Below are 12,556 nucleotides of genomic sequence, written 5' to 3'. Positions count from 1 at the left end.
TTCTTCACAGCACTCATCAATGAAACAGGTTGCATTCGATGCATTGGATTTAATTGTATAGTCGTTTTGGTCATCTTTAGCGTGGAGCAGGTCCACAGACCTCCTTGGTTCACCCGGCAAAAGCTCTTTTTTCATAAAAGTCTTGTGAGTTTCTGAGAGTTGTGTTTCTCCTTTGTTCAAAAACATGTTTCAATTTACAACAAATCAATAAATATTTGTTAAATAAATGATTAAATACATAAACTTACATGGTTAATTTTACAACACATCAATAAATATTTGTTAAATAAATGAATAAAGACAAATTTACATGGTTAATTTTATAAAATTTTGCTAATTGGTCAGGAAAAAATATTACTTTTCCACTGTGATGTGTGGTGACAGCCATCTCCTACCTTTCATTTGCCACTTAAGGGCAAATTATTTGTTATGCGCTAAGATTTTACTCTGTGAACACAGTTTCTTAAAATTTGAATTTATTCTTAATGAGGAAAAATCAGTTAACGTAATAGGAAGGCATTGCCTGAAGAAGCAGAGAAAAAATATTAATGTAAGCGTCAAATAGATGCTATTGGCCCTATTGAAAAAGGTGAATATATAACCTATATTCATCTCATGGTTCATAAGAATTGAACATTTGTGTAACTTTTAAAAATTTATATATTTTTCATAAATTAGTTTTCAATTTCAGTGATATTACAAAGAAAGACATTGATATTTTCCAGAACCTCCTTGAAAGTATCTTCTGTTTGCTCATTTTTTAATTTACAAGAGAACATTAATTCCAATTTAAATCTTTTTAATAACATCTCAATTTTTAGCAACTTGCTCTTTCAGGATAGGCTTAGTGACATTAACATTCTTCATAATATTTGAGGTTTGATAGCTCACATGATGCCCCTTGAATCCTAAGTATTTCAAAGTATATTTCTTAAGAACAAAGAAATTCTCCTAACTATAAAGCTATAGAAATTTTAACTTTCAAAATCAGAAAGTTAACATTGGCACAATAGTATCATCTAATCTAGAGATGTTATTCAAATTTTCCAATTTTCCCAATAATGTATTTTATTTTAAAAATCCTATCTGATTCAATATTATTTATTAGATTTACTTATTCAGCCTTTTAGTCTCTTTTAATATAGAGCAGTTCCACAAATTTTCTTTGACTTTCTCAACCTTGATATATCTGATGAGCATAGAGCAGTTATTTTGTAAGTGTCTCTCAATTTGAGCATGTTTGATGTTTCATCACTAGCTGATCCTCATATGCCTATCTGAGAGTAATACTTAATCACTTAATTACTGAAAGTTAAATGGTGATTTCTCCAACTATCATTTTTTAAAAATTTATTAGTTGGCACTCTACTCTAAGGAAGAGGTTTTTTCTTTTCTTTTCTCCTCATTTTTTTCATTCACTTATATTAGCATGAAGTCATGAATCTTTATTTTCTTTAATGAGTTATAATCCATTATTATCACTATTTTGAGGCTCAAAGTGTCCCACCTTTGGCAAGTGGATTCCCTTTAAGCAGCCCCAAAGGCCTTTTGACATGTCTTCTTCATTTCTTGAATATATCTTTACATTATGGCATAGGATGTTCGAGACCCATCTTACACTTTTTCTGAGCCAGCCTGGAATCAGCCATTTTCCAAGAAAACTTGGAAAAAGGTTTTCCCCAAATTTTCTATTTGTGCCTCTGAGAGGGTGTGTACATGTGTGTGTGCAATAGATATATTTATTATTTCTACCTTATCTATCTATATATCTAATCCTTTCCTTCCTTCCTTCCTTCTTTCCTTTCTTCCTTTTCTTTCCTTCCTTCTTTCTTTTTCTTTACCATGAATACATGCCAATACTTTCAATTCTAACTCAACACCAGAGAATTTATTCTAGCTTTCCATATTTCCATATTTATATCTCCCATCTCTGAGAGTAAGAAACCTGACTCCTATTGTCCTCAAAATATTTACTTGTTTGTTCAATTCACTGAAACTGCCAACCCTTCCCACTGCAAAATCCTAATGGCATTTGATGTGAAGCATGTTTTCATATGTGTATTTGTCATCTGCATATTTTCCTTGGTGAGGTGTCTGTTAAGTCTTAATATTTTAATTAGATTGTTTTCTTCTTGGTACAGTTAAAGAGTTCTTTGTATATTTTAGATAATAGTCCTTTATCAGATGTGTCTTTTGCAAATATTTTCTCCTCATCTGCAGATTGTCTTCTATTCTTTTGAGATTGTATTTTACAGAGCAAAAATTTTTAATTTAATGAGGTTCAGTTTATCAATTATTTCTTTCATGAATTGTACCTTTGGCATTGTATCTAAAAAGTCATCACTATACTCAAGGTCATCAAGGCCTTTTTCTATATTATTTTCTAGGAATTTTATATCATTATATTGCTTTTGCTGCTGTGTCAAAGATCAGTTGACCACATATGTGTGGACCTGTTTTGGACTTTTTATTCTGTTCCATTGATCACCAATACCACACTGTCTTGATTATTTCAGCTTTATATAGTAAATTTTCCCAAGTTGGGTATTGTCAGCCTTCCAACTTTGTTCTCTTCCAATAATGTGCTGGTTATTATAGGTCTTTTGCCTCTCCATATGAACTTCAAAATCAGTTTATAGATATTCACAAAACAATTTTCTGGGATTTTGATTGGCAATGCATTTTATCTATAGATCAATGTGGGAAGTACTGACATCTTAACAATTTTGAACTTCCTATCCATAGACATGAAATATCTCTTCATTTACTTATGTCTTATTTGAATTTACTCATAAATTATCATTGAAATATATGGTTCAGCTGCAAAAAACTGCAAATAACAATAAAAATAACACATACCTCTAAATAAATTTTGTCTTTTGTCAATGATGCATTTATTTATTGCTTATATGCATATTTTTAGTAAACTATTTGTAATCCCCTTCGAAAGTGGCTCAGTAGAAATAGAATACATAAATGAAGATTATTTTTAATCAGCTTGTTATGATTTGGACATTTTCTTATAGCTGGATGTTATTATTCTGTTACATATCACTGAAAAAAACACAAACCTAAAACTCCATGTTTTGAAACAATATTATGTCTCACAGTTCTGTGGGTTTACTGAGTTCGTTGGATTCTTCTGTGGGTTTACTGAGTTCTACTGAGTTCTTCTGTTCTCACTTGGGACTTTATGAGGTGGCATGCAGATGTTAGCTGGGGATGAAGTCATGCGGACTTTTGTCTGGAATGCTTGGGATAGCTAGGCCAATCTTTCTCTCAATATAGACTCAGGGACTCCTTTCAAGTGGTCTTTTGGCAGGATAGCCAGACTCCTTATACGGTAATTCAAGGCTCCCAAAATGTAAAAGTAAAAGCTGTCAGGCCTTCTTAGGGCATAGCCCAGAATGGAAAGTGTTACTGTCTCCATTTTCAATTAGTTAACACTTGTCACAGACCCAGTTTAGACCAGGGAGAGGAGACAATAAAAAGACATAAACACCAGGAGGCACAGTTTGTTGTGGTCCGTCTTTGTTGTGCTCTTCAACATCCTATTTACACTCAGAAGTACAAAACAAGAAGCAGATGATTTCTCTTTACTTCTGCTAGTTCCACAAAACAAACCAATCTTCAAATGATATCCCACTTCTTTACATGTGTCCTGATTAGCTATATGCTTTCATTCTCTGATTTCTTACTTCCCAGAGTTGTTTAGATTGCCAGGGCCAATGGCCAAACCATGAACATTCATTCAGTGGGCAATGTTTGTGTTCTGCAATACAAGGGTTGCATCCCAAAATTATGCCTTTTTTATGTTCTTGGCTTTTTTTTTTTCTATGATCACAAATTGTGTAAGAGTCAAAAGCCTTGATAGCTGGAAATCTGCTTGTTTGTTATTGTATCACTTGCCTTGTACATAATAAGTGATGAAACATACTTGTTGTTTGAAAATTGAACAGATTCTACAGTTAAGTCTTTATGTGTCATGTTTTCACTAGGTCCAGTGAGAAACTTGGCTTACACAACATACTGCTTTCTCAGTAACTGTATTCCTCCTTCATAGTGGCACAAAAGCTGGATTTATGTTATGAGCTCCCCAGTCCTAGGCAACTTGGTATGAAAAATCTGGACTGAGATCCAGCTTCAGCTTGGAAGTCTGTACCTGAAAAGTCTCAGCCTGAATATTTCCTTTTTGTTTTTAGCAATTACTAGCAGAATAATTCTAGTACTGAATATACTAGAACCTCCACCAACATATTCTGTTCTTGAGCCAACTTCGTTATTTAATTTCCTGATGATTAATTAAAGAAAAAACTCCAAAAGAAAAATCAGTTTAGATTTTAGCTGACAATTTTTCTAAACCTTATTCTTTTTAATCAACCACAGTGTTAAAAAGTTACTTTTTGAACAGTTTGTTTTACAATTCATTTTTAATCTAAAATCCTGCCTGCAGATTGAGAAGGTAAGTGTGTGCTGTAGCTAGATTTCATCTGATGGCGAAATTTTCAGTGCATTTCTTACTAAATCTTGATCTGTGCTCTGTGACTCCTTTAAACTCTATCAATGGGGTGCCTTCCAGAAACTGATCTAGTACATTCTGTGCTCAACTTATCTCAGTAGGACTTTTCTCTATTCAACGTTTTACAGCAGCCTTTCATTCAGTGTGTGGGCATTTCTATATTTTAGCAATTAGGAACTTGTAATACATTTAATAACACGAAAGATAATTTAAAGTAATATTAACTTGGATTATAAGCTATATGTGAGGGTTTTTAAGACCATTTTTTCTCTGTGAGTGCAAGTAAGAGAAAGCAGTTCTCTTCAACCAGGAGAAGGCACACTGCTCCACGGTTCCTTTCTGTGCACACCAGCAGTCCTAGTAGTTAGTCTGCCACAGGCCATGTAGACCTTCTCAGTCTTCCTTTACAGCCACGTCTGCCACAAATAGGGCGGGAGCAGGAGTCAGAAATTCATATTGGGAAGTGGATATGTATGGGATATTTCATCATTTGGAATATATTCATTTATAACTTTGAAGATTCCTTTATGTCTCTGTGTAACTAATCAGTGAGAATAACTTTACATACTTTAACTTGGTTCCAAGTATTACAATGCAGAATCTTCAGTACAAATTTTCAGATGGTATATACCAGTATCTGAAAATTTGTAACTATAAAGAAAACTCCAAAGTAAATGATGACAGCTTAGTTACATTAGTCTACACACACACACACACACACACACACACACACACACACACACACCCCACTCACGTAATTTATAATTTTTAGATTTATTCATCTTGAACCTTATTCCTATTGACTTTGCTGAGGAGATTTTTCACCCTTCCTTTCCTTTCCAGACTAATTTGACTTTGAGAGTGTCCCTGACAGCTTTATCCTGTTTTTCGACTTTGGCTAGGCCCCTGAACTCCCTCAATTAATTACATGAGAGAGTAATTTTTCTTTTGAGAGCAAGATCTTGCTTCTTACCACCATTTCTCTGGCTAACTTTTTCCCTATTGGTTCAATTTTATTTTGTTGTCTTAATAACGAAACAAAGAAGAATAAAAGAAAAAAAAAACAACACAGAAAGAAAAAAATTCAAATTATTACCAATTAATATTTTGTATATTCTTAGAATGCTTTGCATTTACTCATCAAACTAACTCATGTTGCATTAATTTACATTAGGTTATACCAATACATGCTAGTAATTGTGAAAATAAATATTTGCATAAGTAACTGTAATTGAAAGAAAAACAAAGTATCATACTCTTATAAGAACATAGCCAAATTTATATACTGCTTTTTATTTGTTAAGCACAGATCTATGGGTTTTACCTTTATTAAGTCATTCGATTCTCAAAATAGTCCTCTGAAGTACGTTTACCATCCCGCTTTGCGGTTGAAGAAACTGAAGTGCAGAATATTTAAGTCACTTGGCTGAGATCACACAGGAAGGACTGAGAGTTGAACCTCTTCTAACAGTCCATAATCTTAACCTTTAGAGAATGATCACTACCAGCACACCCTGGAGATTTTGCTGGTTCAGTTCCTAACCACCTCAATAAAGTTACTATCACAGTAATGCAAGTGATACTAATATGTTGGTTTCCCAGTGCATATAAAAATTTTATTTACAGTATACCATAGTTTATTTAAAGTGTGCAATAATATTATGTCTTTAAAAGCAGTGTACATACCTTAGTTTAAAAACATTGCTAAAAATGCCAACAAACATCTGCGCCTCCACCAAGTTGTAATATTTTTGCCAGTGGAAAATCTTGCCTCAGTGTTGATGGCTGCTAGCAGATTAGCATGGTATTGCTAAAGGTTGCAGTGGCTGTGGCAATTTCTTTATTTTATTTTATTTTATTTTACTTTAGGTTCTGGGGTACGTGTGCAGGTCATGCAGGGTTGTTGCATAGGTGCGTACATAACCAGGTGGTCTGCTGCCTCTATTCCCCCTTTGACTATATCCGGCATTTCTCCCCATGTTATCCCTCCCCACCCTCCACTGTCCCTTCTCTAGCCGCACCCCCAACCTGCCCCCAGTGTGTGATGCTTCTCTCCCAGAGTCCACATGTTCTCATTGTTCAGCACCTGCCTGTGAGTGAGAACATGTGGTCTTTGGTTTTCTGTTCTTTGTCAGTTTGCTGAGAATGATGGTTTCCAGATTCATCCAAGTCCCTACAAAGGACATGAATTCATCACTTTTTATGGCTGTGTAGTATTCCATGGTGTATATGAGCCGCATTTTCTTTGTCCAGTCTATCATTGATGGGCATTTGGGTTGGTTCCAGGTCTTTGCTATTGTACACAGGGCTACAATGAACATACGTGTGCATGTGTCTTTATAGTAGAACAATTTATAGTTCTTTGGGTATATACCCAGTAATGGGATTGCTGGGTCAAATGGAATTTCTATTTCTAGATCCTTGAGAAATCGCCACACTGTCTTCCACAATGGTTGAACTAATTTACACTCCCTCCAACTGTGTAAGAGTGTTCCTATTTCTCCACATCTTCTCCAGGCTGTGGCTATTTCTTAAAATAAGACAATGAACTTTGATATATCGATGGACTGTTCCCCTAATGAGAGATTTCTCTGTAGTAAGTGATACTGTTTGGATAGCATTTCACCCTCAGTAGAACTTCCTTCAAAATCGAAGTCAATTCTCTCAATTCCTGCCACTGCTTTATCAACTAAGTTTATGTAAGTGATATTCTAAATCTTTTGTCTTTATTTCAGCAATGTCCACACTATACTCACTAGAAGTAGATTTATCTCAAGAAACCACTTCCTTTGTTCAGCCATATATAACAACTTCTCCTCCATTTCAGTTTTATCATGAGTTTGTAGCAATTCAGTCACACCTTTGGGCTCTACTTTTAATTCTAGTTTACTTGCTATTTCCATTATATTTGCAGTTACTTCCTCCACTAGCATGATGAACCCATCAAAGTCAATAATGAGAGTAGAAATAAACTCTCTTCAAATTCCTGCTAATACTGACATTTTGATCTCCTCCCACCAATCAAAAATGTTTTTAATGGGATCTAGAATGGTGAATCCTTTCCAGAAGGTTTTATTTACATCACCAAGATCCATCAGAAGAATCACTATCAATGCAATCTAGAGCTTGGGGGAATGTATTTCTTAAATAATAAGACTTGAAAGGTGAAATTACTGCTTGATCCATGGACTGCAGAATGGATCTTGTTTTAGTAGGCATGACAGACAACATTAATCTCCTTGTATATTGCCATCAGATCTCTTGGGTGAGCTCATTAAAAATAAGCAGTAATATTTAAGAACTAATTTATCTTTTTTTTCTGAGCAGTAGTTCTCAACGGTTGGCTTAAAATATTCGGTAAATTATGCTGTAAGCAGATGTGCTGTTATACAGGCTTTGTTTTTGCATATATAGAGCACAAGCAGAGTAGATTTAGCATAATTCCTAAGGCCTCTAAAATTTACCATTTTGGAATGATAAATGAGCATTGTTTTCCACTTCAAGCCACCAACTGCCTTAACATCTCATAAGAGAGTCATCCTGTCTTTTGAAGCTAGGCATTGACTTCTCTCTAACTATAAAAGTCCTAGATGTCATCTTCTTTCAGTAGAAGACTCTTTTGTTTTCATCAGTGTTATCAACTAGATTTTCTGGATAACTTGGTGCAGCATCTGCATCAGCACCTGGTGTTTCACATTGCACTTTTATGTTATGAAAGTGGCTTCTTTCCTTAAACCTCGTGAACCAACCTCTGTTAGCTTCATTCGTTTCTTCTACAGCTTTCTCACTTCTCTCTGCCTTCAAAGAATTGAAGAAAATTAGAGCCTTGCTCTGGATTAGGCTTTGGCATAAGGGAATGTTGAAATTGGCTTGATCTATCCAGACTACTAAAACTTTCTCTATATCAGCAATAAGGCTGTTTTGCTTTTTTATCATTCATGTGTTCACCAAACTCGCACTTTTAATTTCCTTCAAAATCTTTTTTTTTTTTTTTTTGGCGGGGGGCGGGGCATTCGCAACTTGGCTAACTGTTTGACATAAGAGGCCTAGCCTAGCTTTCCACCTCCTATTTCAGTGTTGAACATGTCTTCCTCACTGAGCTTATTTATTTCTGGCTTTTGAATAAAGGGATATATATGGGATTCTTCCTTTCACTTAAACACTTAGAGGTCATTTAGGGTATTACTTGGCTTAATTTTAATATTGTTATGTCTCAAGGAATAAGGAAGCTTGAGTAGAGGGAAAGAAACACGGGTAACGGTTAGTCAGTGTAGCAGTCAGAACACAAACATTTATTGATTAAGTTCAGCATCTGACCTGGGTGCAGTTTGTGACAAAAGAATTACAATAGTAAAGTCAAATATTAGTGATCACAGATCACCATAGAAGATATAATAGTAGTAAAAGGTTTGAAATATTATAAGAATTACTAAAATATGGTATAGAGATACAAAGTGAGGACACATGCTGTTGGAAAAAATGGCGCTGAATCACTTGCTCTATGCAGAGTTGCACAAACTTCAATTTGTCAAACATGCTGTATCTGTAAAGCACAATAAAACAGGTATGCCTGTATTAAGAAAGGTAGTCAAGAGAGAAATAGCATTTCTTAAATGACACCAACTATCCTGATAAATACTGTACATACGTTATCCCATTTACTCCTCAAAACAACTATATAATAGAAGCACTAATATCCTTATTTTGCAGAGAAAAAACAGATTCTGGCACTCTCAGAAAATTTAACCAGATTTATCAACTATTAAGATGCAATATCATGCTAAAATTTGGGTCTATTGCACTCAGGAGTTCCATTTTATTACACCTTGTAATATTGATGGGTTTTAAAGTAAGTATTAAATTAACCTATACTCTGTATTTTTAAAAAAATGGATGTGTGTGTTGAGTGCAGGAACCATAAATGAAAAGAAAATAATGTACCATGGTACATAAGAGTAGAGAGCATCATAAATAGTATCCTTTGTGTGCTTTTTCTAGTAGGTAGAGGAGTTACTGAATGGTTGCAAGGAGAGAGTAGCCTAAAGAAATGTAAACATTTTAGAAAGACAACCTGGGCATCAATATATAAGGCTGATGGGAAAAATGTTGTCTGAGATGTGATCAGGATGTCATATTTTCAAGATTTGAAGGTTAATTTGATGTAGGATGTACTTATCTTATTTGAAGGTTAATTTGACATAGGATGTATTTATCTAGTCTGAGCCTCAGTTTTTTAACTGTATACTGAGTAAAAAATGAGGCTGTAGACCAATGTAGACATTTCAGGTAGAAAAGCAAGTTTGGGACAAAAGAAGATGCGTTCAGTCTTGTAAATGTATTAATTTTCAGCACTCTTAGAGCATCCAGTTGGAGATAGTCGCAAATGGTCAGCAGTATAGGTTTGGCTTTGAAGATAAAGATTTTGTAATTATCTTCATAGAGGGGATATTTGAAGTTATGGAATTGGATTAGTATCCTCAAGAAAAAACATGCAAAATATAAAGGTTCTCTAAGTTAAATGCAACAAAGTCTCAGTAAAATCAAAGAGATACAAGCCAAATTTTAATAGGTTCAAAATTAACAAGATGAGAAAAATGGAGATAGAAAGATTAGACTTTGAGTGGAAGGTCAGAAAAAGGGTCAGGATAAGGGTTAAAATTTTGTCATTGTAGTTGTTCTTTTTAATGTTGATGGTTCTTACTTTGCTTGTCGTTATCATTTAAAGTAAAAAAAATCAGATTATTTATAATGTTGGGAAAAGTGACAAACACAGAATGAGATGCCAAAAACTGGGAAGATATGGATACCTCACAAAATGGAAGAAGAGTGATGGGAAATGAAGTCAAAATGAAGATCTGAACTTTGAAAGGGAAATTAAAGATTTCTTGATTTCTTCATCTGAGACTGGAAGAGAAGAGAGGGAGACAATAGATGAAGAATGATAGCTGTGGAGGTAATAAATTGATACAGTTCAAATCACATATCTTTATTCTTCTTGGAAGTATTGGATGTAAATTTATATGCTGAAAGGTGATAGAGTTGTTATATAATAGGCCTATTATATAACAGAACATTAATTATATTCAACATAAATAGCAAGTGTCAAAGAAGCCACAACCCCATGGCATAGGTATTTATCAAATGAAAGAGCAGCCTCTGGTAAGATGTACCTTCCAACTGATGAAGGTTTAGAGGGAGACCTCTTGAACTCAGAAATATTTCAAATTTCCCACTATTTGACAATTAGTTTTAATTTTGTAGTGCAGGGAATTTGAGATACTGAAGACAGAAATTAAAAGCTACTTGTGGTCAATAAAGTATTGAAAAACTGTACATAAATGATGTGGGTTACTTTCTCTTTGGGGGGATACCTCACATATGAATTCTCAGTATTAAAAAAATAGGATAATCAAATACTGATAATAGATTTCTCACTCTGCCATATCCAAATTACATTTCTCTGAGATATTTTTTAGATACTCTAGTGTCTAGTATTGCAACCTTTAAAGGAAAACTATTTTTTTCGGTAGTATATATTCCAGAATATGATACTCACTTGAAATGGAGATAGAAATTCAAAATTGCTCTGGGTTCATGATGAAGAATGACCAGCATCTATTATACATGAAATACAATTATACACTAAACAAAAGTCTGACCTTTGTGAAAGTGCTTCTTTGACTTTGTAATTAATGTAGTAACCACATCACCTTTGTGGCTCAAAAACCCTTGAATGGCTCTCTGCAATGTCCACAGATCCTTAAGAGTTGGGTACATGAAACAGCTATTTCTCGGTAAAGCTGACTAACCCAGCCAGTGTGGGAATAAGACTTGATAAATTATTTCTTCCAGTATTAGAGTTTAGATATGAATTTCTAAGACCTTTCTGATTTTCACCATTGTAGCAAATTTATATGCTTGTATTAATTTGTGAGAAAATTAATCTGCACATTATTGATATGTAATTAAATTCTACTTGGTTGAATTAAATCTGTTAGATGATTTGGGACAAACATCAAATTTGAATCACATTTTCACTAAATTGACAGTTGTTTTACTGACATGGCTGGCATTGGATATAAACAAAATCTCCCTAGTGATTCCAAGATAATTTTTAATACATTGTGCTTCATGCCGTGTCAAGCCAAATTTTATTTAGCTATTTCATATCTAATGACAACAGCAGGCATTATTTCAACTCAAAATCCAACATTATCCCACACACGAAATACCCTTACTCTTTACCTTTAACATAACTGAAGACTTTGGATCAAAATGAAACATGCATATATTTAAAAATATTATAATTTTTTTATAATGACATTTTAAAGTAACTGAATAAACCACATAGAGCCAAAAGGAACTTTTTTCTAGATTTATTTGGTGAATGTACACAAAAGATGAAATTTTTACAAGAATTGAGACAAACTGTTTTTATACTCTCAGAGTAAACTTGGAAATAAATGACTGACTCAAACTTGGTTATTGATGGCATACATCCTGAAGTTTAATTACTGTTATTATTTGGCTAGTGATAGAAGATTTTTTAAAATGATTTGACATTATAATCTAGGTGTGTGTGTATGTGTGTGTTTATATATACATATGTATGTATGTATATGTATACTTTCTTAGTTACCATCTGCTACAGATTTCATTACATTATTCTTACAAATAAAGAATTATATCATCATCCATTACTTTCATAGTAGAGAAAGAAAGGCAGCTTAATAATGGGTATGTTGTACTCATTGTTTAGGATCACTTTAAAGAAGTCATTTCCTTGTCAACTCTTCTTCCTGGCACCTAAGTCGTATCTGCAAATAGCTTCCATGATAACCATTTCCTTACATGTCCACTTGAAGAAAAATGCAAAACATTTTCCAGTTACTTATTAGGAGACCCCAAAGTAGAGAGCGGAAATTTTTCTTTATCAGAGTAGTCTGACTCCTATCTTTCCCCTTAAAAAGACTTTTTAGGAATCCTATTTTTGTCCATAATCAAACACTCAAGAAGTGGCTCCTCAGAAATGTGCAC

This window comes from Saimiri boliviensis, chromosome 4 (genome assembly GCF_048565385.1).
Source record: "Saimiri boliviensis isolate mSaiBol1 chromosome 4, mSaiBol1.pri, whole genome shotgun sequence".
In the NCBI taxonomy this organism is placed as follows: Eukaryota; Metazoa; Chordata; class Mammalia; order Primates; family Cebidae; genus Saimiri; species Saimiri boliviensis.
The sequence above is the reverse complement of the archived record's forward strand: the minus strand, read 5'-3'. Positions refer to the sequence as shown.